The 25,494-nt window shown below is 44.6% G+C and overlaps 1 long non-coding RNA gene across 4 annotated transcripts in view; it reads right to left on the reverse strand.

The window, feature by feature from the left end:
* The window catches only part of LOC133492911 (uncharacterized), a 49,250-nt gene extending 25,038 nt beyond the window's left edge, over positions 1-24,212 (reverse strand). For 2 of the 4 annotated variants that reach the window (XR_009792792.1, XR_009792793.1), the window contains exons 1-4: positions 24,145-24,212; positions 12,972-13,379; positions 12,494-12,526; positions 10,450-10,492 (exon numbers count right to left, since the gene is read on the reverse strand). This is a non-coding gene — a long non-coding RNA (uncharacterized LOC133492911). The remainder of the gene's footprint in view (positions 1-10,449; positions 10,493-12,493; positions 12,527-12,971; positions 13,380-24,144) is intronic. The other 2 variants (XR_009792794.1, XR_009792791.1) reach the window with 1 other exon arrangement.
* Between the last annotated feature and the right edge of the window lie 1,282 nt (positions 24,213-25,494).

Consider the following 25,494-nt stretch of genomic DNA (forward strand, 5'->3'; position numbering starts at 1 on the left):
CCGTGCAATCCATTTTTCACGACGAACCGGGTCTCTTGCAAACTTATGAAGGGTAAATCCCTTCTCCCGAGTGTTCAAGCAATGTCCAGCAATGCAACGAGCCGGCATTTTGGCTAACATGAAGGAACAACGAGCTACCTTCCCGGAGGTAAAACTGATGAAAACAAATCCCTCGAGAGGATTTTCATGGCGGGAGTTACAAAAAGCTGTATGTCAAAATCATGTTTTGTGGTGAAAAAATGCATGGGCCCGTATTGGCTGTCGTTTTTTTTTTCCATTAATAACATAGTAAAAATCATCCATTTCAATACAGGAGGCCTTTAACATTCCAATATTTGAATAGGTTCACTGGCTATGCAAATATTCCATATTATAAGGCCAGTTGAATGGACATTTCCTTTGTGTGAGATCGTAATCACTTTTCTTCATATCACAAAATCACTCCACCGGGCTTTATATATATATATATATTTTTTTTTTTTTCCATGACGTTTGAAATGGCAGGAGTCAAAAGCTACTAGTACTGCACAGGGTAATATCCAGGTTGCCTCTCGCCGGTTTTTAAGGGACCATATTTAGCCTCGCAAGGTCAAGATGGGAACGCGAGTGCGGAGCATGGTGCCAAAGTGCTGGTCGTTCTGGAGCACCGGGGACCACCCCCGACGCTCCCCCTCTGCACACACTTAATTACAGAGGTTAGATACCAAAGGGATGCGCGAGGGAACCCTCAGAACCCCTCAAGCAATTTTAACCTCCCAGAACTGCAAAACTTGAAAGTTGCCAGAAACTCTCCCTTTCTTTCAAGCCTCTCCTTCCTCAAACTACACCACCCACGTGTCTCAAAACATCCATGTGCACATTTTATAAACATAAACTTGTTTTGGAGGGGTTCCCGTGCTTTGTTTTTGATATTTCGGGAGCAGTCCTTCGAAATGATTTACGTAACGGAGGGAAATCTGAGATGCCGTCACACATTGGAATCGTGGCTTCATTAGTATCTGTATATAAATACTCAATATTAAGCCACATGAACTCGGGAATCTGATGAAAAGAAAGATTATTGATTTTGGAGACTGATTTTTGGGAGAATTCAAAATAAAGCTCGAGGCATCAAACCTCGAAGATCACTTGACAAAGTTTATGGCAATATAAGCCAAAATATGCATCCATCCATCCAATTTCTGCGTTTACCGACTTGCCCCTTGGGCGGAGCAAGTCCGACTTACTGCCGGCGATGCGGACCAGACTCCGGGGACCAAATAGCCCTCACTAAGGGTTCTGGAACTCTGTACTCCTGGAACCAAGATTTTCTTCCAGGTGAATACATCACGGAAGTCTTTCCAGGGACTAATTTCATCTAGTCCTTGAGGCTGAACTAACCGAGGTCAGTTTGAGGTCAGCAGGTGTTTGCCTACGTTTACATTCACACACGCGTTACCGTTTGTTTACATAGCCCAGGCTACATGGATCGCGATTCAAGCCTCCCAAACGCTATTTGGAAACCATCTCCAAAGGCGTATTAATCTCTTTTGTGTTTATATACATTTATAACGAGGGAAGAAAGTGAGTGTTGCGGATAAACCCCATATGTTGCGCGGGATGTCATGACAACGTCCGGCAGACTTTCTTTAAACTTTTCGGAAATTGTTTTAAGCTAGTGCAAGAACCGTAGACATCTATAGGAAACTCTAATCTGGTTTAATGGTAACCAGGTTAAACGATCGACAAACATTTTAAGCAATCCTGCGTTTCAATTTAAATATCCCAGAGCATCAAACCACACCAGCCTAAACAAATGGAAGACAATAGCTGAGAACCGGAATTCTAACCAAGACCATTGAGCAAACCAAGTGAATCTCACGACTGCTGTGGCGGTGCCCGAAAATGTAGGCCAACACGAAAAGACGGCATGAACATAACAATGAGTCACGGTAGTCTGGGCAGAGCTGACATCATATCCTGTCAGCCACGGCACGTCTGGAATGGAGCCCCCCGCCCCCACCGACCCGGCACAAACACCCTCACCAGTCTTGGCGGGGCTTTGAAAATAATCAGCAGAAAGTCAGCCTCAAAGTTCATCTACAAGAGTTTTTCCCGGTGAAATTTTGTTGCGCAGTTAATGGCACTAAAGACACTTAAAGCGGCGCAAAACAACAATAAAACCTTTTTCAGATGATGATATTCTTGACTGGTGCGTTCCAGCAACGCGCTGTAATTCAGCCCCGTCAAATTGCAGGGTAATGCCCTCCTCGGCGCCCACAAAACAGACGTCGAGTGTTTTTCCTCCATTATGTCCCAGCGCGGATGGAACATTAAGCTAAATGCCAAAACGGTGATGTTGCAACCGCGAAGAGACGCGGGAGAGCCGCCGCCGTCCCACAGAGACCAGAATACAACGCTGAAATGATTCGAAGCGATATACATCATCCGCAGTTGCGTGGCGTGATTCACCAGTCGACGATCAGTCAAGACGCGGATCCCTCCAGGTGGCTGGAAACTTCGCGAGAATCTCTAATGTAGTCATCGCGGCGGAGTCTCTGCAGGCACCTCCGCAGCGTGGGATAGACATCTGGTCCTGGTCGTTGAAGAACACGGGTGGACGGCGGCCAGTCTTGCGAGACTGCGACAATCCCCTCACCCTCAAACGGATCTGATGTTACGGAAATCCAGGAAAGTCTTTCAGACACTGTGGAATCAGTCAAAATGATTGCTTCTCCTAAATATACAGTCCTACATCCCTCCATCCATTTTCTAAAGTGGTTCTCTTCAGGGTCCAGCGGCAGTTCCAGAGGGGAGTTTTTCTTTACTCAGTCCACTTTTTACCCCTCATCTCATTTTTGTCACGGGCCGCATTGTTGTTACTGTTTCCTTTCAGAGTTGAAACCACAAAAATCTTTCATCGCCTCATCGCATTTACACGAAATTTATGAACTAGTCTTGGAATCAGAAGCCAAGGGTCTTTGAACCATTGTTCATATTTGCGAACACAAAAATGCTCGTTATCATTGATGGTTTGACCATTCTGAATTTAGATACAGATTTCAACAAGAATCACCGAAGTTGACGCACGTGATTTGCCTTCGCGGGCCACATAAAATCACGCGGCGGGGCCAGATCTGGCCCCCGGGCCCTGAGTTTGACACCAGTGTCAGACAGACCATCTAACAAGTGCAAAAAAAAATAAAAATTAACATCGATGGTATTAACTGATTACCCAGAAAACGAATAAATAAACAAGATTCAGTCGACCAAAGTTTCAATTTCAAGTCCTGGAGATGTCACCCTGCAACACAGCCGACAAATACTCGTAATTTCAGGCCCTCGTCGTTTACGAGGCCACAATTACGTCCCCGCTGCCGCACCATCGTCCGCACCCACCGAGCCTAAAAAAAAAAAAAATTAACACAGCTGCCCAAACGAAGAAATAAGTCGGCGCTAATGACTCGTGTGCTTAGCAATTTAAACCATGGTGGCAGCATTCATGTGTGTGTACCGCCAAGAAAATCGGGGTCAATGCCCGGCCAACAAAATTTCACTTTAAAAAAAAACTCCATAGCAGGTTCGAAATATAGTGTCAAAAAAAAAAAAAAAAAATTGCTTTGAGATAAATTGTTTGAATCAAAAGCCCCGATCAACATTTACTAAGTCGTGTTTGCCTTCAAAACGGTGGTGTGAAGTCGTGGTCGATGTAATTAACTACAAAGCAAAAAATTCCAAATGAAAATGAAATTTTTCATCAGTCAGATGAGAGGGGATGTTGTGAGCATTGCAGCTTAGTGATCTCCCCCTTGTGGCCAAATGAGGGGCCGACTGAAGTTTGAAAACGGGAGATTAGGTTCTCAATCTAGGGTTCCTGGACTGCCAGGAGGGCCGCGAGTTGTCACTCGGGGGTCTGAAAAAAAAACGAGGCCCCAGCAATAGGATAAATATAGTAAAATTATTATTTATTATTATTTATTTTATTTTAAATATTTTATTTATTTATTATTATTTATTTTAAATTATTTATGATTGATTATGATCATTTTATTTATTTATTATTTAGATTTGGGCCAATTAAAACCTTTCATGTGATCGATGACAGCCTTTCTACCCCTCTTTCTCACACTCCTCTCATGTAGAGCTGTAAAGGAGAGGCTTGGAAGCACATACCTCGGGTCAAAAATTTCAAACATGGCGAAATCATTGCTTTTGGCTATGTATGAATGCAAATCATGCCTCTGCTCTTCCATCCGTATACCGAAAACCCCCCAAAAATGTAAATATGATTTTCCGTCATGTCTTTTTTTATTTTCATTTTTTTTGCTAGCAAGAATTAAAGCAACCAGTCCCTTTATTTTAATTGTCACTGGCTACATTGTCAATACTGACTGTCCTTTTTGTAAACCTGTTTGCAGCCATGTTGTTAGCGTAAACGATGCATGTCAGATAGATGTACAATAATAAAAAATAATACAATAATATAAATAATAAATACAATAATAAAAATAATGATAATTATAATAACAATAATAAAACGAATACATATTGATTTCGACTGAATTTAAGTTTCTTTTTTTAATTGAAGATGTAATAATATTTATGTTTAAATGTTGCAAAAAAAAATAATGCTCGATTAGCAATAGTATTACACATGTAAGGGGTACTTGTACCCAAAGAGTTTGAGGAGTTGAACCCGATGACACACGAGGGCTCATTCCTCTATAGTACACAAGGGGGCGCCAACGAGCTGCAAATAGTTCTTAAAAACGCCACAAATAACTCAGCTCCCTAATTGTCAATGTGGCTTTCAAAGTTTCTGCTCCAATCATGGGGGGGCAAACTGGGTCATCATTTCTAAACATCATTTAATAATAATGCCAATTCATTAGTGCAACACCCAAGCAATCTCTTTCATCAGATGAGCACAAGAACGCCGGTAGGGGATTGAAAACGGGGGGTGGGGATCCGTAGAGGGGCAAACAGTTTTAATATGGCTGCCTGGTGAATTTCGGCGCCTTCAGTGAATCCGCGATCACAACCGGAGCTTCGGCTGGAAAGTAAACAAATGTTTTCACGAGGAACCGCTCGGGACTCATTGATGTTTCTGACAAAGCCTCGGAGGATGACTCTTTTTTTTTTTTTTTTTTTTTTGAGTTTCCATAACCCACAAACCGCCTGGCGAGGCCTTATTCGGTGACACGTTTCAAAAACTGTGGGCACATAAAAAAAAAAACATGAGGTAATAAAGACAAGGGGGGGGGGGGGTGAAGTTGGATTCATAATTCCGAAATCCGAGTCTCGAGACAGCCGGAGGATACGATGATGTGAACGGTCGAGGAAGGGCTTTGCGGCCAGGGAAAAAAATTTACCGGTTCTTCCTTTTCCCACATTATGGAATTTAAGGTATTTTTTTTTTTTTTTTGTCATTGTTGCTGACCTGCTTGGTATGTCAGCAGCAAACAGAATTATTAAAGAAAAAATCAGGTATGGTGTGGCTAAAAAAAGTGAGTGAAATTATTTTTAAAGCCATTTACTATTCAGAGGACTGTGTTCCCTCGCAAAAATGTGCCCACTACTTCACAGATTTCCCCTACTGCAGGGGTAGTGCCGAATTTAGCCCCCACGACGATAAACAAGACATCACTGTCATGTCGCAAAATGAATTTGAAAAATTATTGGAGCATACTTTGGGACACATTGACGTCTAAATCATTATTGTTTGACGGCGTGTCACGGGATTTTTTTCCCCACCGCGCCTCGAAGGTTCGGAAACGCTTTTGTGAAATCTCGGTCCCACCGACACCGGTTACCATGGGAACGGTGCAAAGGTCATCTTCAAAATACGTATTTTTTTTTTTTGCATGAATATGAAATGGTAAGTGGAGCCAACATCTGTTTGATCGTTGTCAAAAGGAGCGAATAGTTAGCGCGATGTTTCTGAATTTTTTTACCTTCCCGAAATTTGTCCTTGAACTTCTTTGTAAAAGCCGCGCGAGGGAACGGCACAGTAGAAGTGAGCCACTTATTCAGACATTTTTCATTTTTCTTTTAAACTCCGTGTCACATGTTAAAAGTCAAGTCTGACGCAAAATCGCACGCGCTAACCGTGCAGTATAGCTACAACTCACGCGGGGAAGCCATTTTGATTACCCGCCGACCCCGGAAATAAATAAATAGCCCTCATTGGCGTCGCCGGGGGGGCAAAAAGATATCAAGACGAAATATAGAAGATGGATTACGGATTGAGACATTCCATTCCCTGCGTGCGGCGGGGGCCAGACTCTCTCATCTTCTCGATCCCCCCGTAACGCGCTTCCGGTGTGATTTTCCTGTGGCGGCGCCAAAGAAATGAGCAATAACAGACAAAGCCGTATATGCCGCCGTCCCTTCATAAGCTGCGTTGTCACTGCCGGCTGCAGGAGTAATTCATCTCAGCCGGAGCAAAAAAAAAAAAAAAAGAGTAAAAATGGAAAAAAAAAAATGAAAAAAATGGGCTGCGGACATGACAACAAATCGTGACGCATTTACCAATTTTTTTTTTTTTTATCATCGATGATAAATGCCCGTGACAAGCGCGTTACTAGATGACGATATTGGCGATGTCTGAGAACATTGCCAATTTTTTTTTTTTTTTTTAAATGCGTCGACATTAATTCCATTGAGGCTTTCAAGTACATCCATTTATCCGCGAATGAAGAGGAAATTGCGTTCATTGTGTAGCTTAGCCGGCCTCGGGTAGCGCAACCATAAAAAGTAAATCCACTATTGACTCGCTGATGGAAAATAAAACCCATAACTCTATTCTTTTTTTTTATGGTCAAAAAAACGTCTCCAAGGCCAGCGCTAATGGCCTCCGTGGCCGGCATCCCGTAATAATGGGCAGAAAAGTGAGAAACCTTGATACGGAAAAGTGTATTCACTGAGGAAAAGCTAATTGTATCACCGCTATTTTTATTTTTTTAACCAACAGGGATGTATTATTATTTTTTTTAAAAAGTGATTCCATCCATTTTGGTTAGCGTTAGCACGAGTTTGACTGTCTTTCAGGGAGGCGCCAGAATTTTGGATTCACTTTGGACGGCATCAAAGCGTATTTTACTTGGCACGTTGCTAACAGATGGCAAGAAGAGATGAATCATGCAGCGGGCGGCCTTTAATGCACCGTCACTCGCGGCGGACTCGGGACGCGGCCCTTTCGAAACGTGGCGAGGGTCTTTGGGGGGGACCCCGGCGACCGTGACCGCCGACTCGCTAATTCGCGACGACGCGGCGTGAGCTGGGAATTTGTGGAGCGCTAAAAGTAAACAAAGGAAGGAAAAAAATATGGATATGCGGATGCTACTCATAAAAGTGATGCTATAAATGCTTTTTTTTTTTTTTTTTAATATTAGAGCTAAAGATAAACACAGTATTAAAAGTGAAATCTTTCTTAATCCCATTTATTGGTATTTGTATGACTCACTTTAAGGGTTTAAAGTAAGTGCTGATTTATTTTTTAAAAAATAAAATAAAATATATAAAGTGAGATATAGAGAGCATTTTTTCACAGTGAGAGATGTAAGTATTCAACCCAAATTTTTACATGCAGGGCCCTATTTTTTATTTTCTTCGCCAAATCATACATCAATGATCATGTGAGAGAAATAATTAAGAAATCATTGTCATTTCTGATCCACATATTTCATCTTTGATGATGCATTTAGTACAGGGGTGTCAAACTCATTTTCGTCGCGGGCCGCATTTTACTTACGGCTCCCCTAAGAGGGCCCTAAACCATAAAAACCTTGAGCCGACTCATCATATTTACATATGAAATCTATGAACCCGTATTGGAATCAGAAATCGAGAGTAATGGGTTTTGGTAAGACAAAAACGCTTGTAATATCTCAACGTCATCATTCCGATTTGTACAAAAATGATGAAAGTTGACACACGTGATTTGCCTTCGCGGGCCACATAAAATCATGCGGCGGGCCGGATCTGGCCCCCGAGCCTCGCGTATGACACCTGTGATTTCGCATTTCGGCGCATTCTCGACTGTCATTTTTGGACATTTTGTTGATATTATATCAATCAGTTCTAGATGAAGAGTACAGAGCATCTTCGGTTGACGAAGATGTACGGTTCCTCTGGCGAAACTAAATTCAAAATAATAACAACAGTCGAGTCGACACTCTACCTTCACCTGGCCGTCCGTGTTGTGGCAAAAAGCGCCACAATAGGTGACAAAAAAAATTATTAAATTAATTAAAATTATTCATTGCTTGGACTTCTTTTCATGTGGACTTGCAAAGTACTAAACCAGTGATCTTCTTCCATTTTGACCTTTTCTGTTGACCTTTCAGGCCGCAGTGGCGCGCAGCACCGACAGGGAGGAACTTCCCTTTCCTTCGGTGGTCGGGCTCAGACGCGCGCGTCGGAACATGTGTTTTATTGTTCACGCTGCAGCTCGGCGGCATTATTGTGTACGGTACAATACGCCTCGGCCTTAATTATTGTTTGGCCGGGAAAATATTGCGATATCGAATGGCGAGTCAATCCGAAAATCCCACCCTGGAGGGTTTTCCATAGATTTTCTCGCGTGTGTTTTCCCTCAGCAGCTCGACGTACGATATTCAACAATGGTTCATTATATTTTTTTTAATCACAATTTTTTTTTTTTTTTTTTTTCCTGCCACCAAAAACCTCAACCGCGGCGGGACGGATGTTGTTTACGGAAGTAACGCCCCGAGCTTCTCTCTGAGGCGAGGCGACCACTTTACATTACAAAAGAGGAAGGCAACACCGGGGGGGGGGGTTGGGAGCTCATTTTGCACCTCATATTTTCCATTCAGTCAGACAATCTAACTTGCCCCCCTCCCCCACTGCCTGCGTATGTGAAATGATACTGAACATAATAAGGCAGAGGCGGCGCACTGGCTATCTGAGCCCCAACAATCAACATTCCACCAGAGAGGGGCAAGAAAAAAAGGGGATACCAATTAGGGGAAGTCATTATTTCTGCCATTCACAGCGTAGAGAATTGCAGGCGCAGGGTTCTCCTTTGCCTTGCAGTTTTTTCTGCACCTTTAAAATCAGGTAGACCAATCTCCACGGGAGCGCCGCTCGCAGTCGAGCGATGAAGCCGGTAACCTCAAAAAGTAGCCTCGAGCGCAACCGTTACGGCTTACTAAATAATGCAAGATGATCAGCGAAGGGGGGCATTTGTGGGAGAAGAACCAAAAAAAAAAAAAAAATCAAAGCGCTCATCTATAAAAAGCAAATAAGGTGCAGTGCTTGGAATAGAAACAGCTTTTGAAGATAATAGAGGAACAAGTTGCTTGGTTTTTTTTTATGTTGATGCTACCTGTAAAATCAAAAAAATAGTCACACTACCGATGAGAGATTATGAGACGAGATGTATTCTTAAAAAAATTAATTTGCACAAAATCTTCAGTGTTCAATGTGAGATCTTTTTACTGAGAATAATTCAGGAAAAAAGGGGCGATTAAAACAATGGTCAAGGACCGCTATAAAAAGTGAATTAAACAAAAATCATAAATAATAAAAAAATTCTTTTTTTTTTTTTGCTAGTGGAAGTTGTTTTTGCTCTGATCAAGAAATCGGAGAACAAAAAAAAAATGCCGATGTTATTGTGGGTTAGCTCGTTGGCTAATATAGTTTAGTTCAGTTTTCACATTTTTTTTTTTGCCTCAATTATTCTCCAAGAAAAATTTTTAGTCCACAGAATTTTTACCAAACTTGATTCCAATTGATTCCATCAAACCAATTTAAAAAATTATTTACATATGAAATTAAACTGCAATAAAAAGTGAATGAAAAAAAGATCATAAATAATAAAACCACAACATTTTATTGTATTTTTTTGCTAGTGGAATTTGGTTTTGCTCTGACGAACAAATCGGAGAACAAAAAAAAAAAAAAATGCTCATGTTATTGTGGCTCTCGCTAGCTAATATAGTTTAGTTCAGTTTTCACAATTTTTTTTTTTTGGCCTCAATTATTCTCCAAGAAAAATTTTAGTCCACAGAATTTTTACCAAACTTGATTCCAATTAAAAAATAATGCAACAATATAGAAAGAATCCCAGCAAAATGCACACAAAATGTTCTCACAATGAAACGAAAAATATTCACAATCTCACCACTCCGACTACTGCATACGAAGGCACATTATAATAAATTCATGTATTAATCGTGTCTGGCTGCAGATGTTCTTGTGCGCCACCGTCAAAAAAGGTCAGGCCGCCGTTAGGCATACTAATTATTGAAACAATGCGCGCAAGTTGTCAGTGTGCCTGGAATACATACATTTTCATGCCATTATGCAGAAGATGTCAGTTTTTGCGTGGCGGTGGCATAAAACAAAAGTAATATTTCAAATCAACAATCTGGCAATCCTATCCATAATCAAAAGCGGCACCGAATAGTTTCCGAATGAGTGAAGAAGAAGAACTTTTCCGCTTACCTTGCGCCGGTCTTCAACCTGCGGTGTCCGTCGCGCTCGCCACCTTAAATTAAAAAACAAAAGTCGGATGTGATTTATCCTCACAGTCCGGCGGTACCTTTCCGCTGACGCGGGCGTATAACGACAAACGTAAATAGAAAATATAGAGGGGTCGGACCGTGGTGGGAATCACGCTATTAATGGCTGGCCGTGATGCAGCGGCGTTATGAATTTATTCATTCATAAAGATACCCGAGAGTCAGCCCGAGATCAACAAGGCCGCTTTTCCAATTAGAATGAGTGGTAAAGTACACACATACAGATAAGTATTTGTTTTTTTTCCTCCCGTTACGAGCGGTGGCACATTTGCAGAGGAAGATTATTATTATTATTATTATTATTTATTATTGATTTTGCCGTGGCGTGAGTTCCATAATGCATTTTTTTTAATGGGGAAAAACGGTCAGGACCAACGATTGTACATGTTGAACCTGTTCAATATTTATGATAAAAAATCCTTAAGGACACAGGTTTGTGATTGGACAGCAGCCATTTTGACGCAAAACAAACAAGAGCCAATCAGGATTGAGTAATTGGTTGTGTTGGGTGTTGATATTTTATTCATTTAAAAAAAAACGATAAAAAAATAATCAGGGGAGGGTTTGGCAAACCCAATGTGGTTATGGATTATTTTCTATTTCTGCGGGGCTCTTTTCAGTTACTGTGCATATAAAAATGTGTATCTGATTTGATAATCAAGAGGATAAGCTAAACTTAGCTTTAGACACGGTCAAGGCAGAGCATCGTAGTCGTTTGCTATCAGCACATTGTCGAATATTTTTTGTCGTATTCCGAGTTGGTTTTCAGGACCTGGCAGATGCACAGTGCTTAGAATGTATTCAAAGTTGCGATATCGTGACATTTTTTAGGTTCTTCTTAAATATTCGGAATTGCACCTCGTCTCACTGGCGCGCTACGATGTCAACCGAACCGCACCGACTTGAACCGCACTTTCGAGGGTGCGTCTCGCGACCGTTTGCGCTCGCTGACTGGATTTATACTGTTAAATCCATCTCAGAAAGATGAGAGCGAGCATCTCGGTGCGTCGGGACGAGAGAAAAATATCAATGCTGTTTAAAAGCAGCTACGCGGCTCGCGCACACACGCACACAAAAAAAAAATAAAATCACGAGAGCGACATCTTACAGAGATGGAGTGTGCATTATGGATGGAATGTAAGAGAGCAGATTGATTTCAGATCCAAACATTAGCTTCTCTCTTTTTTTTGGGGGGGGGGGGCAGCACAGCCTTTGAAGTTGTCTCTAGCTTGATATTTCAACTCTGTTATGAGAGTACGAGAGGAGAGATTCAAAAGAAAAAGTCTTCTCTGTTGAGGTTTCAAAAGGTAGACCGGTGTCGGCGCGTCAGACTCGACTCGTTCCGCCGGCTTCGGCTGAAAGGCTAGCAGCTAAGTGCTCGGGTTAGAGCCTCGCCTCCGACGTGCTAGTGTTCGACCGATTAGGCTCGATGGTCTAATCAGTCCTATTTGGTACAACGCTAACATGTAAAACAAACAAACACGGATTTAAATCACATTTTAAACAATATCTTATATATTACCAATGCTAATCATGTCTGCGTGCCCAAATCATAGCACAAGCCAGAAGCCGAGGCATAACTGCAACCGGAATTTGAAATATTTTACAAGATAGAACCTTTGCAAGACACTCAGGGGAAACATTTTACTTGCCTCCTCTGCGACCAAGCGCCAGCTAGTGTTCGATTCATTTGCTCTCTTAATGTGTGACGAGTGTGCTTCATTTGGAAACTGCCTTGAGATAACCTCTGTCGGTGTTCTAATCGGTGCGCCATAAATACAGTACAATTAAAATTCAATAATTCCATGAGTGTTATTTTGAGTTTCCTCTGCACGGATTAACAAAGACATGAAATGCGGTATAAAAAAAAAAACAAACAAACACGTTCCTCGTATTTCATCAACCTTTACCACAAATTTGATAATATTTTGTGTCGTGTACTTATTTTGTGTTGTATTCAGGTTTACCTGGCTGAAGGAGAAGCACTTTACGGTTTGAGTCTGGCAAAAACCAGAGAAGAAGTGAGGATTAGGGTTATAGTGTGCAGTTCTTTGCTCAACGGACCGAACTAAAAGCTGCAATATCATGGGGGGGGGGGGGGGGGGGGGATTGAGGGGTTCTTTGTATTAGCTTGCACCATTTGTTAGCATGTGCTTTCTTCAAAAGTGAAAATTTAAGTATGATAAATCAAAAACTAAATTAATAAGGGTTGCAGCGGTACTAATGAAGCCGCAAATGAGTGTCTACATAAATGTGTGCGGAATAAAATATGGGACGGGCCAATTTATGAATGACAAAGTGAAAGGAGATTTTCAAAAATAGCCGCAGAATGTGAGTCCCTACACTTTTTAAAAGTGATGTTTTCCACTGGCAGTGATTCAAATCAGAGTGGGGGGAGGGGGGGGGGGACTGGTCCATGTATAATACGCAACACAACATGCTCACCTGCAACAGACGCCGGATGGCGACGGCAAGCGGGGGCCGGATCCTCAGGACTCAGTCCCCCTGGCCCCGCGACCCCCGCCGCGCCGAGGATAGGCGGATCCACGGTGGAGGAGCTTTGACGTGAAATGCAGAGCAGATGGTCGCTCTGCGGGCGGCGCGGGGACCGGCTCTGATATCGGAGGCCGTGCTGCGCGAGGCCCGGTCCGCATTGATTGGTGTCTGACCGACCCGCTGCTCGCTTTATTACCGGCGTCACGAGTGGCGGGACGGCAGCAGGCCGACTTGTTTGTCTGCCCACAGCGGTCGCTATCAGCCTGGACAGACCCGTGCGGACGCCAGGTGGTTATATTTTCCAGGCCGATGTTTGGCTTGAGGCTTTATGCTGCTTGGTGACACTTCTAGTTTACCCTTAAAAAAAAAAAAAGAGAGAAAAAGAGAGAGATAGAGTTACACATTTATGTACCCGTATTTAAAACAACCATATCGCTTTGCATTGGAGCATTTCACTTACCTTTAATAACTCACAAAAAAATGCAAAATGCCACGGACAGACTAACAGACAACATTGGTGTCATAACCCTGTTAAAAATGTTCCATAAAAATTCTATAGACACTTCTAGTTTACCCTTAAAAAGAGAGAGAGAGAGAGAGAGAGAGAGAGAGAGAGAGAATTACATATTTATGTACCCGTATTTAAAACAACCATATAGCTTTGCATTGCAGCATTTCACTTACCTTTAATAAGTCACCAAAAAATGCAAAATGCCACGGACAGACTAACAAACAACATCGGTGTCATAACCCTGCTTAAACTTTTCTATAAAAATTCTATAGAATTCTATAGAAGTGGGACAGAACAACTTGTTCTACAGAACTTTGGCTGTGATTTTCGATTTCTACAGAACAATAGAAATTCCATTGGACTTGGGTCCTAAAGTTCTACAGTTCTTTAGCAACTCTTGAAAAATGTTCTAGAAATTTTTTTTAGCAGGGAATGTTTTGACTTCAACAATTGAGATTTGAACACAAACGATGGAGCAACACATGTAGAATGTAATAATAATAATAATATATAATAATAAATACAAGGGGGGGGATCACAGGCATATTTGATTTTCCCATGATAACTCCATGATCAAGAATGAGTATTTTAATAACATATTTCTTGTCATGGCGAGGGGCCAGATTTACAGCACTTGGTTGTTTAATTTCACACTTGATGGCAGAGGCACTCGAGAGACTCGACTGTCTGCGTATAAACATGAATAAGCCAATTTCCCAGAATATTTCCCACTTCACTTTTGTAGTCGTTGTTTTTTTAACCCCCTTTAACGCCCTTTCATGCGTGCCGCCATCCTTAGCGGGAAATGACCGATGCTGAAATACGAGCAGCCGCTGATGACATTTTGATCCGACTGTTGTCCTTTTGGAAAAAATAATAATAAACGTTTGCTTTATGAAAGCCGTCCGTCAGATCGGGCATTGCGGCTTCACGCTCGTTAAAAACAGCGGCGCTTGCCGCTTCCGAGTCACAAGTTTGCTTCAGCTACGCCGTGACGGGTATTGATGTCGCTATTGATCTTCTCTGTACTAGTAATCAAGCCATTGAAGGCTGAAAAATTATTCTGTCTTTATCTTGACTGAAGGAAGTCATTGGGAAATTATGCTTAAACACCTCTAATTGGATTTAAGTGAATGGATGAAATAAGACACGGATAAGGCTCGAAACTGTCAGGTTGAGGATTTTTTGTGTGTGGGGTGGGGGGGGGTAATAGTTGCAGAACCCAAGTGCAGGGAAATCGGGAGACACGGCACGAATGTAGGAATCTCGAATAGGGAAAATTAATTGAACTAGCAAAAAAAAAAAAAAAAAACGCTAACAAGGACCGTGGAAATGACCAAAGTCCAAAATCCAAATGCAAAGAAAAAACTAGTAGGAGGTTTTTGCCCTGATACCAGAAGTATGTACTGTACATGAGGCCAAAAAGCAAAGAGTGAAGAGTCTCTGTCGTGATCAATCCTTCCAAATTATCCACCTTCTCTCTTAATTCTTGCCGGTTTCCTGTTCTTTGTAGCCATCTGTTCCTTCCTTGACAATCACACCATGTTTTTGTGGTTCACTAAAAAAAAAAAACCCACACCGTACAGAATGTTCCATGTGGAGCCAGAACACCCAGAACAGGGCCCTCGGTCTATCTCTTTCAGTGTGGAGGACTGAGGTCGCCTAGTGCGCACCCGGCCTACACAAACAAAACACGGCGGATTCCTTTAGCATTGAGCCGTCCGCAAAACCCCTTCCACCAGGGGAGTCCGCGACCCAGCAGCGACCCAGCAGCCCCCGAGCCGAGAACGGCCGACGCGTCACCGCCGGCTGCCCTTTGCCTCCTTTGCTGTCTCGCTCACCGCGACTCGCCTTTCGGACGCGGCTCCTGGCGACCGCCGCGGCTGCTCCGCAACACGCGCACCGGCGCCCGTTCCGGCGGTGCAAGTAGTGACACGTATAAACCGCTTAATCCCCGCTGAAAGATGAAAATGCATAAATAAGAGCAACCGCTGCGATATTTCAGCGAACAACCTCAGCATCAAATCAAAAAACGGGAGCAGGTTGTCCGCCACCTGACACCATCCGCATGCTCATCCGGCGGAAAATGTGACATTAACGCGCCGGAGCCCGCGTTAGCTGTCAAAACAGCTTCCGCGCCGATTACACTTCACATACCCGAACATGTTTCGCTCTTGAATGTGGGTCAGTCGGCCTCTGCCGACATTTGGTTCACGTACCGACGGATGGAAATTAGCAAGAGGCGGCACGTGCTGAATTGGATCGACCCAAAACGTTTCCCGGCCTTAATCCGTTCTCTTCGCGATGGGGTCCACGATTTCAAATCCGCGACTGCGATTTTATAATGAACGGGTTCCATTTCTACCCTCCCCGCGCGGCGGTATCTACGGGGGTCTTGGTCCGCGACTGCAAGGATTTCAATTTCTGTTATTGCGCTGCCACGGACCGCCGGCGTAAAGTAAGTAAATCAGAACCGTAATGTTGTTTAATTGGAACGAGCCGGGAGGCGATATCCTCGCAGAATTAAATGTGCGCGTGCATATTTCTACCCCGGGGTGTTTATTATTCATGCGGCGACGCGTCGAGGATAAACCTCGGGACGCCGCACCGGCTCGTTTGGAACGGCCGACTCGGCGACGGTCCGTTTCCCGGCGGAAAAGTTCTCGGCCCAAAAACTCTTCGCCTCCGCTTCCCTTAAATTACCAGAAGCCTGCAGCGCTCTGACCTGATCCTGACCAAGGACCTTATTAACAATTTGACAAGGGGTCTTAAGCTGGCCCCGGGTCCCGACTCGGGAGAGCTGATTAAGCTAATAAAGCAGATCCGCGGGCTTGTATGGGCACGTTGATTTGCCCAATTAGGGATGTGACAAACCCTGGATGTATTCTTTATGCGTGATGCTCCGCACATCTCGTGTGAGAATAATGACGCATGGGAGGAACGTTTCGAACTGGACTTGAAAGAAATCCAGTAAATGAAGCCTGTTTTTTTTTTTTTATTTTTTCCCCCGGGCAAGCTTTGACATCTCGAAAGCGATTGTTAGCGCATTTTGATGCTTCGTTTCCAGAGCAGCGATAGCTCCGCCGAGCAATGGCGATAAGTGCTCTCTTTGATTATTATTTTCGTTATTTCCTCTCATGCAGGGGTTAACTCGGGGTTGGTTTCCTCTCTTTTGCATTTTTAAAGTGCCACTGTCATGAAATGCATGATTTTTAGTATTTTATTCATGAAAAAATGGCAGCCGACATGGACCTGTGCGTTTTTTCACCACGTTTTTGACATATTTGGCTTTTTGTAACTCCCGCCGTGAAAATCCTCTCGAGGGATTTGTTTTCCAGAAGAAGCAGGAAGTGACGTAAAGGACAGACCCGCCCTCAAGTGGACTCGTTTGTTTCCATTCGTTTTACCTGCGGGGAAGGTAGCTCGTTGTTCCTTCGTGTTAGCCGAAATCCCGGCTCGTTGCATCGGTGGACATTGCTCAAACACTCGTGAGGATGGATTTAACCTTCGCAAGTTTCCAAGAGACCCCGTTTGTCGGGCGCAAAGGACGAGAGCTTCGTGGGTTCCGAATGACAGGTAAGTGTGTATACAGCTACTAAAAAAAAAATTAATAGTATGGGGCGGACCACGTAATCAGTCTCTCAAAACGTAACAAAAGATCCGCGTACAAAATGTGCCGATGTGCGCTCCGGGCTCACGGACGGCGGCGGCTCTGAAGAACGCTGCCACAGCACAGCACTCAGCCGCGTGCAACGACAACGCAGCGGTGTCGTTCAACGCGTATTGCGGCGGCTACGGACAACCCCCTAAAGCAGCACGGCTCGGCTCCATTATAAGCCGCCGCGTTCGGCAGTCACGGCTTCTGCGAAGGCTCCGGCGTCGGGGTTGCGGACCGCGGCGGCTCTGAAGAACGCAGCCGACAATGCCTCACTCAGCCGCGTGCGACGACAACGCAGCAAAGCTAACACTTGACCTTTAAATACTTTACAGGCATAACCTCGACTGGATTATCTAAAGTAATGTCTGACCCGAGATACTATATTCAACAATAATCTCGTTTTATGATGAGAACCTTCGAACAGAAGGTTTTTCATGTTGCTGCCTTGAGAACCAAAACCTCATTTAGATCATCCGAGATGCCGCCAGGCGTCAAGAGTTCTATTTAATAGACGGTCTCTCGGCAACAAAAGTCTGCCGTCGCAAAACCTCGGGAGAGAAAATATCACACCGAGATTGTGCTCATGGTCACGTTAAAATGAATTTCTGAGCCCGAGAATCGCATTTTCGGAAGCGGACCGGGCGCTAGGATTTTGACTTAGTATTGTGGTGTTAAAGACAAGGAGAAGAAAAAAAAAACGTGGGGGTGTGGAGGATTTTTATGCGGGGTGACATAAATCACTTTCTTGGTGCTCCGCCACACTTCACCTTGAGAAAACCTCGCCCCCGTTTTTTTTTTTTTTTATCAGAATTAATGGTTTGTCCCCGCTCCTTAACTTAGCCGGAGCTATTTCACACTTGGTTAACTGAGGGTTGAGAACGTCTCCTCGGCTCCACGCGTAGCCCGGGTGCCTTCCTAAATATTTTTGAGAAGCCTCTATTCGCTAAGCTAACGTGCGCTTTCATTTATTATAGTCCTGCGTCGGGCACGCGGAGGTAGTAATTTCATGCCGGCTGAAATGAGGTCGATTGCAAACCCCCGCTCTTCCCAAAGGACGAAGGCTGACCCCCACCGCGAACCGTTACAAAAATCTGAGGCGAAATTCTCTAGAATTGTCCATACCGATAGTCGAAACCTGAAAGATATCAGAAACTATGATCCCAAAACATCATCTTACACCAGAGACGTAAGATTAAACGGGATACAGATGATTTGGTTTTGAAGAAACGCACAGGAAGTACTCTGGTACATGCAGCGAATGCGTGTCACGACCAGAACACGGGGTTGAACCCGAATACAGACCTCAGGAGGCGGAGAGGCGGTTTGGGAAGGGTCTTTCTTCAGACCGGTGTCGAAAACCCCACGGGCAGTCAGCGGTAGCAACAGCACTGGAATCGGCAGGGGGAAGAGGCAGGTCGGTCGGCGGGCAGGTGTCGGTACACGAGAGAGCGGGAACAGAATGAGGAAGTGTCGGGACGAAGGCCAGACCGTACGTGTGGTTCGATATAAATGGCACATGATTACTTGAGATCAGGCGCAGGTGTGCGCCTCCGCTGATCGCGGCATTCCACTAACAACCCAGGCTAAACTCAACTCCTCACTGACGTGGAGAGCTTCATCCTCCGTCGAGAATTATTATTCGGCATAGTTTCTTGACCCCGATTACCTGTTGGGCCAGGGGTTTGTCTCCGACTTGTGGCAACGCTACCGAGAAACTAACAGCCGATGACGGGAAACGTTGTCGCACGCCACTTTCCGCCTTGGAGGAGGTCTGCGCTCTCCGATTTGTCCTTCGCCCGCGTCAAATGAAAGCTCATATCGTGATTCGGTCGTTTAGAGGTAGGAAAAGTGCGCGGAGTGAAGCCAATCGGGATAATATTTCCCAATGATGATTGTAATTTCAATTTCCTCACATCTCTTCATGTCAGCGAATCCGCCACGGGAAGGTAAACTTTATTTCCACGCTACACCAAGACGGGCGCAGTATATGCAGACTGTGACCCCCCCCCCCCCCCCCGCCACCCCGCCCCCCATCCTCATCATCAATTATCCAAGCTCCCACGGCAAAGAATGCACAGCGCTGATAAGAGTTTGTCGACGTTTTTTTTCCCTTTAAATGACGAGAAAAGACAATTTGACCAAATATCCTCGGGCAGGAATTCGGTCCCGCTATTGGGAAAAAAGAGAATTATTCATCGCATCCTCTGAGAGAAAAGTCGATCGTTTCCAATAAGTCACGGAGAGTTGTCGTCACTTTCGGGTCACGTTCAGGGGTACACCTGGGGGTAGTGTGGATTTTACGGCGTCGTTTCTAAAGGCCGGTGAAGTGACTTAATGGCGAGAGCGTATTCATCACGTCAGGTCGGGTACGGAGAAATCAACGCCGTCTTTACACCCACGATGCGATCATATTTTTAATAATTTCCCCTGAATTGTGACTAAGGATCGGAGTATTATGAAAACTTGGAAAATCTTTTCAAGCCGACGCACGGTAAGCTCCTGAATATTTGTGGTTCACAATTCGCAAATTTAAAAATGTGAGGACCATTTTCTTCATAACATTAACTTTTCCAAGCGCCCGCTACTGACCACCGGCATTGCTTGTGGGACAACACGGCGAGAGGGGCGTGTCAAGCCAGGGGTCAAGACAATGCGGCTATCTGATTGGCTATTATTGTACGAGGGATTGACAGGTCGGAAAGGTCCATTGTTGTCATTTTACAGGATTTCCAGTTTTACGGCTGCAATCAAATCTAGTTCATTTATATCGTGGGGACTTATGTGTCAAAGATTACGTCGTTCTGGATAATTGTTTTTAGAGAAACTTGACATAAACATGTCATGTGACATAATTGGAGTTAGCTTATGCTAGTTGTCGAGGGGTGTCCAAAGTGCAGACCGGGGGCCAAGTTGGCGTTTCCTTTCTTGAAGCAAGAAAAAGTTCTCACATTTCGTTTGTTTGTTTTCTAAATGTCGGCACGCTCGGCAACCATCAAGTGAAAGTGACGAATGAGCCCCCTTCTGCCTTTTGACACCCAACACAGCGCCGTGACTCAAAGTCGCGCTGACCTTTTACAGGCGACATCTGCGGGGAGTCGGGATTTACGTCGGCCCGAGCGGGCTCGATGCCAACGCGCTTCCCGCTGGGTTTTTTTTTTCTACCATTAAACATGAGTTATGTCACTCTTTCTCCTTTAATCACAGGTTATTTCCTTTTCGTTTTTTTTTTTTTTTTTTAATTTAACGCCAGGCCCAATCGCAGACGCCCGGGCGATGATTTACCGGCGAGTGACCCGTTCGAAAAATTACACCCGCAGCCGCACTTAGAGCTAACGTGAGCGGGAGAGCGAGCCGAACGCTTCCCGCAAAATGTTTTCTATTGACCTTCACCCGCGTTTGCTTTCCGCGCAGTCGATCGTCACAACAATCGATATTCGGGCTGTTTAAGGCTCCGTCACACCCTGACGTTCTGGTCAACGTTCTCTGAACATTTCAATCGTTCTATTTTTCAGCGTTGTCAAATGAGGATGACACATCTGGCGTGTGATTAAGCGTGTCACAGCGACCAAATAAGATACCCCTCAAAGCCATTAGTGTGTGCTAACGTGTCATTGGCGCGCGACGAGCGGTTTGTCAACGTTAGCCTAGCGTGTTGAGCGTGTGACTAAACGGGTGAATAACGACAGAACAGCGTTTTGCTGGCGTGTAATTTTGACAGTGGAACGAAAACGTTGGAAATTTCAGTCAGCAACATGCCGCCGAGACGAAAAGAAGTTGGGGTGCGGACTTCAGCAACTAGCGCTGCAAGTAAGAATGCAAAACATCGGTTTATATAGCCGCATGCGTCGAGGTTCGGGAAACGTTCGTTTGACTTCAGTTACACGCTGTGTGCGCTACGGGATTGTTCAGTGGTCGTTCACCGCAAAGCAAACGATTAAGTAACAACCAAGTAACGACCGACCGACGATAGCCAAACGCGCGCACGCTCGGCGAAGGTTAGTAAAACGTTCCGCCAACGTTCTTGAATGTTCTGCAGCATTTTAAAATTAAACGTTGATGAATGCTGGTTCAAAACTTTTTTTTCCCGGACCGGCGTTCTCCGCCGATTCCCGGCGATCGTCGACGTTCACTAGCGTTCAAACGACGCTCTTCTGGCGCTATTCGGGCGACCGTGGGCGACTACCAACGTTTCCTCACGCTGACCAGAACGCCATAAGGTACGACTCGGTCTTCGTCAAAGTCGGGGCACCCTGTGGGGCTAGCCACTCCTCAAAAACTACTTCTTCGGAGTCTTTTCGAGATGAATCAAATGAGAGTAGTTCTGACTACGTTTCACGTTGTGTCAAATGCTTTTAATACCCCTCAAACGACGAGAGTGTTCTGACAAGGGTATACCGGTGAGCTTCGGTCCAGCGGTGGTGGTAGCGCCACAGAGGTGGTAACGCGGCCCCCCTCCACAATTATCTCGACAGGATCAGTGACAAAAGATTGCGGCCCAAAACCCGTTTCACACTTCATCATCGCTGTCGAACACGACCGCGAGGTGGTTTCGACTTGGAGAGGCAACGTCTGTGAAATTAGTAATACCTCGGAGCTAAATGTGCGTTTCATTTTGCAACTATGTACACCTTTCGGAACGCTTCAACCGAAGAACACGGACGGGGGGTAACGTCTGAGAGAAATTTAGGGCAGATTTCACGGCGAGTAAATATGGCAACAAAGCTTATTATACGCACTGTTACGTTTTAAGAGTCGAGCTTAAAACACAACAGTTGAGGGGCGGGAGAGTACTTCGTGCGGGTAACATTCATGGACTGAATCAGATCGTGGACTTTGGATTTAATGGAACATAAATTGGAGATCCGAGCTTCCCGCAACTCGGTTACGTTAAATGGACTTTCTTCAGGTGCGACATTTATGCAGGTACAGTGAAGAAAATAAGTATTTGAACACCCTGCAATATTGCAAGTTGTCCCACTTAGAAATCATGGAGGGGGTGTGAAATTTTCATCGTTGGTGCAGGTCCACTGTGAGAGAGAGATCATCTCAAAAGAAAAATACAGAAATCAAAATGTATGATTTCTTTTTAACGATTTATTTGTGTGATACAGCTGCAAATAAGTATTTGAACACCTGAGAAAACCAATGTTGATATTTGGCTTGCAATTACTGAGGTCAAACAGTTCCTGTAGTTCTTCACCAGGTTTGCGCACACTGCAGGAGGGATTTTGGCCCACTCCTCCACACAGATCTTCTCTAAATCAGGCAGGTTTCTGGGCTGTCGCTGAGAAACACGGAGTTTCAGCTCCCTCCAAAGATTTTCTATTGGGTTTAGGTCTGGAGACTGGCTAGGCCAGGCCAGAACCTTGATATGCTTCTTACGAAGCCACTCCTTGGGTTTTCCTGGCTGTGGGCTTCGGGTCATTGTCACGTTGAAAGACCCAGCCACGACCCATCTTCAGTGCTCTGACTGAGGGAAAGAGGTTGTTCCCCAAAATCCCACAAAACATGGCCGCGGTAATCATCTCCTTAATACAGTGCAGTCGCCCTTTCCCATGTGCAAGGAAAAACACCCCCAAAGCATGATGCTACCACCCCCATGCTTCACAGTAGGGACGGTGTTCTTGGGATTGAACTCATCATTTGTCTTCTTCCAAACACGGTTAGTGGAATTATGACCAAAAAGTTCCATTTTGGTCTCATCTGGCCACAAAACTTTCTCCCATGACTCCTCTGGACTTAAGACGGGCCTTGACATGTGCTGGTTTAAGCAGGGGAATCTTCCGTGCCGTGCATGATTTCAAACCATGACGTCTTAGTGTATTACCAACAGTCACCTTGGGAACGGTGGTCCCACCTCTTTTCAGGTCATTGACCAAGTCCTGTCGTGTAGTCCTGGGCTGAATCCTCACCTTTCTAAGGATCATTGAGACACCACGAGTTGATATCTTGCACGGGGCTCCGCTCCGATTGAGATTGACCGTCCAGTTTTCTAATGATTCCTCCATCGGTGGACGTTTTTTCGCCAAGCTGCTTGGCAATTTCTCCGTAGCCCATTCCAAATTTTGTCTGTGGTGTCTTTGGACAGCTCTTTGGTCCTGGACAGGTTACAGGTTTGAGTCTTACTGATTGTACGGGGTGGACAGGTGTCTTTATGCAGGTGACGACCTCACACAGGTCCAACTGATCAGGACAATACATGGAGCGGAGGTGGACCTTTAAAGGCGGACTAACGGGTCTTTGAGGGTCAGCATTCTAGCTGATAGACAGGTGTTCAAATACTTATTTGCAGTTGTATCACACAAATAATTCTTTTTAGATGATCTCTCTCACAGTGGACTGGCACCTACGATGAAAATTTCAGACCCCTCCATGATTTCTAGGTGGGAGAACTTGCAATATAGCAGGGTGTTCAAATACTTATTTTCTTCACTGTCCATCTAAAAAAAAAACAATGCAATGGCAATTTCCCACTCTGCAATCTGAGATCGAGAATCCTCGTGGACTTGCAAAAGTTACCCCAAGAGGGAAAAACCCTGCGTAAAAAAAGCAACATACAAGTTTTTTAGGGTTTTTTTTTCCCACCCTCACTGCTCGATACGCACGCTACCTCGTTTACGGATGTTTCTCGTATCCGCAGAGGAATCTCGGGAGATGAATGGCCCTATTAAAGAAATAAATAAGAGCCCGTGCAGACACTTAGCTTGACCAAGAGCGAGTATTAAATAATTACTGTAATTCACTTAGCTTTCTCTTTTCAGATCTGTAATGATTTTGCGTTTCTCTCCTTTGCGGGGAATTGATTCGGCGAGGAGCGGCCTTAGCAAACGACCTCGGAACTAAATGGGACTCTGCGAGAAAAAGCTTTTAATCGAGGCATTTTTTTTGCACAATGTAGACAAGTGTTTCAATAACATCTGTGACGTGCTTTTGTAAAAAAAGAAAAAAAATACCTCTCTCTTTTTGTCCCACTTTGAATCGGTTCAATGGCCCTTGTCCTGCTGCCCACCTTGGACACCTGGGGGCAGTATGAGACAGAGACGTATGCAGAGGATAAAGAACACTAATAGTATACTGAGTGGTGCTTTACTGAATGTCTAAATGTGCTGCTGCACCATTTGTATTCAAATGGCGGTTGCTAAAGAGATATGTTTCTCATTATGTGTTAGCATTAGCATTCCGCTACTACGCTAAATGGATGTCCATCCATCCATCCATCCATTATCTGAGGCGCTTATCCTCACAAGGGTCGTGAGCATGTGGAGGCTCACCCATGTTTTAAATAGACTAATTCTTCTAGTTTGACCGTTTCTCGCATTAATATTCAATTAGGCGAATTTGTGGAGAGTGAATCACAAAGACGTGCAGTTATCTAAAGTACACACACCCGAGCAAACTTCTGAAGTAGTTTCCACTTTTGTGCTTTGCCCAAGTGATCCCGAGTTGAGAGAGCGAAGTCGTGCGGGGGGCGGCCCGAGCAAATTACGGAGGCAACATCGCTTTCTCCTCTGCGGCGTCAAATCAAACGATCTTTCCAAGGTGGCCGACGGCCGCCATCCGTCTTCGCGAGCCGAAGTCCGCGGGCCGTAATCACGCTGCGACGCCCTCCCCGCCACCTCCCCACCACCCATCTCTCGCTCTCCTCAGTCGCGGATCAAACAAACCTTTTGAAGAGTGCACTTCCTCTCTACTTTCCACAGGCTAATGAATCAAACCGGCCTGTTAATTATTCCTCCTGCAAGACGGGAAATTGAAATACAAAATACATCACAAGCTTCTTTTTTGGGAGGTGGGGGCGGTGGGGGGACGGGGGGAAGTGTACGCGATCTTGCAGGTGTTTGATTCCGGCTTGTAAATGTCACAACACGAGCGCGATAAGGAACGATTGTGACTGTGAACGGTTACACAAAGCAGGCAACGATCTGACAATCAAAACAAAACAAAAAAAATCTCATTTGAAAAGAATATTTTACATATAAATAAAATAAAACGGCACAGCGGGTTGATGCCGCGCGGGCTAATAGTGCCATTAGTGTGATAATTCCCAGATGAGCCCGACTAACGGAGGAAATATACAGTATGGTTGATGAAAGGAATTATGCTAACGCGGTGACTGCCGTTGGGTGGTCGGGGTCTCCAACCAAAAACCAGATTGTTCAATTGTTACCCCCAAAAACGCCGTGAAGTTCTTACGTAGTTGGTGTGAGCATGTGAGGGTTAGCATATTCCAAATGACAATAACGGTATGTACGGTAATTTCCGGCCTATAATCCGCAACTTTTTTCACACGCTTTCAACCCTGC

Source organism: Syngnathoides biaculeatus, chromosome 19 (genome assembly GCF_019802595.1).
Source record: "Syngnathoides biaculeatus isolate LvHL_M chromosome 19, ASM1980259v1, whole genome shotgun sequence".
In the NCBI taxonomy this organism is placed as follows: Eukaryota; Metazoa; Chordata; class Actinopteri; order Syngnathiformes; family Syngnathidae; genus Syngnathoides; species Syngnathoides biaculeatus.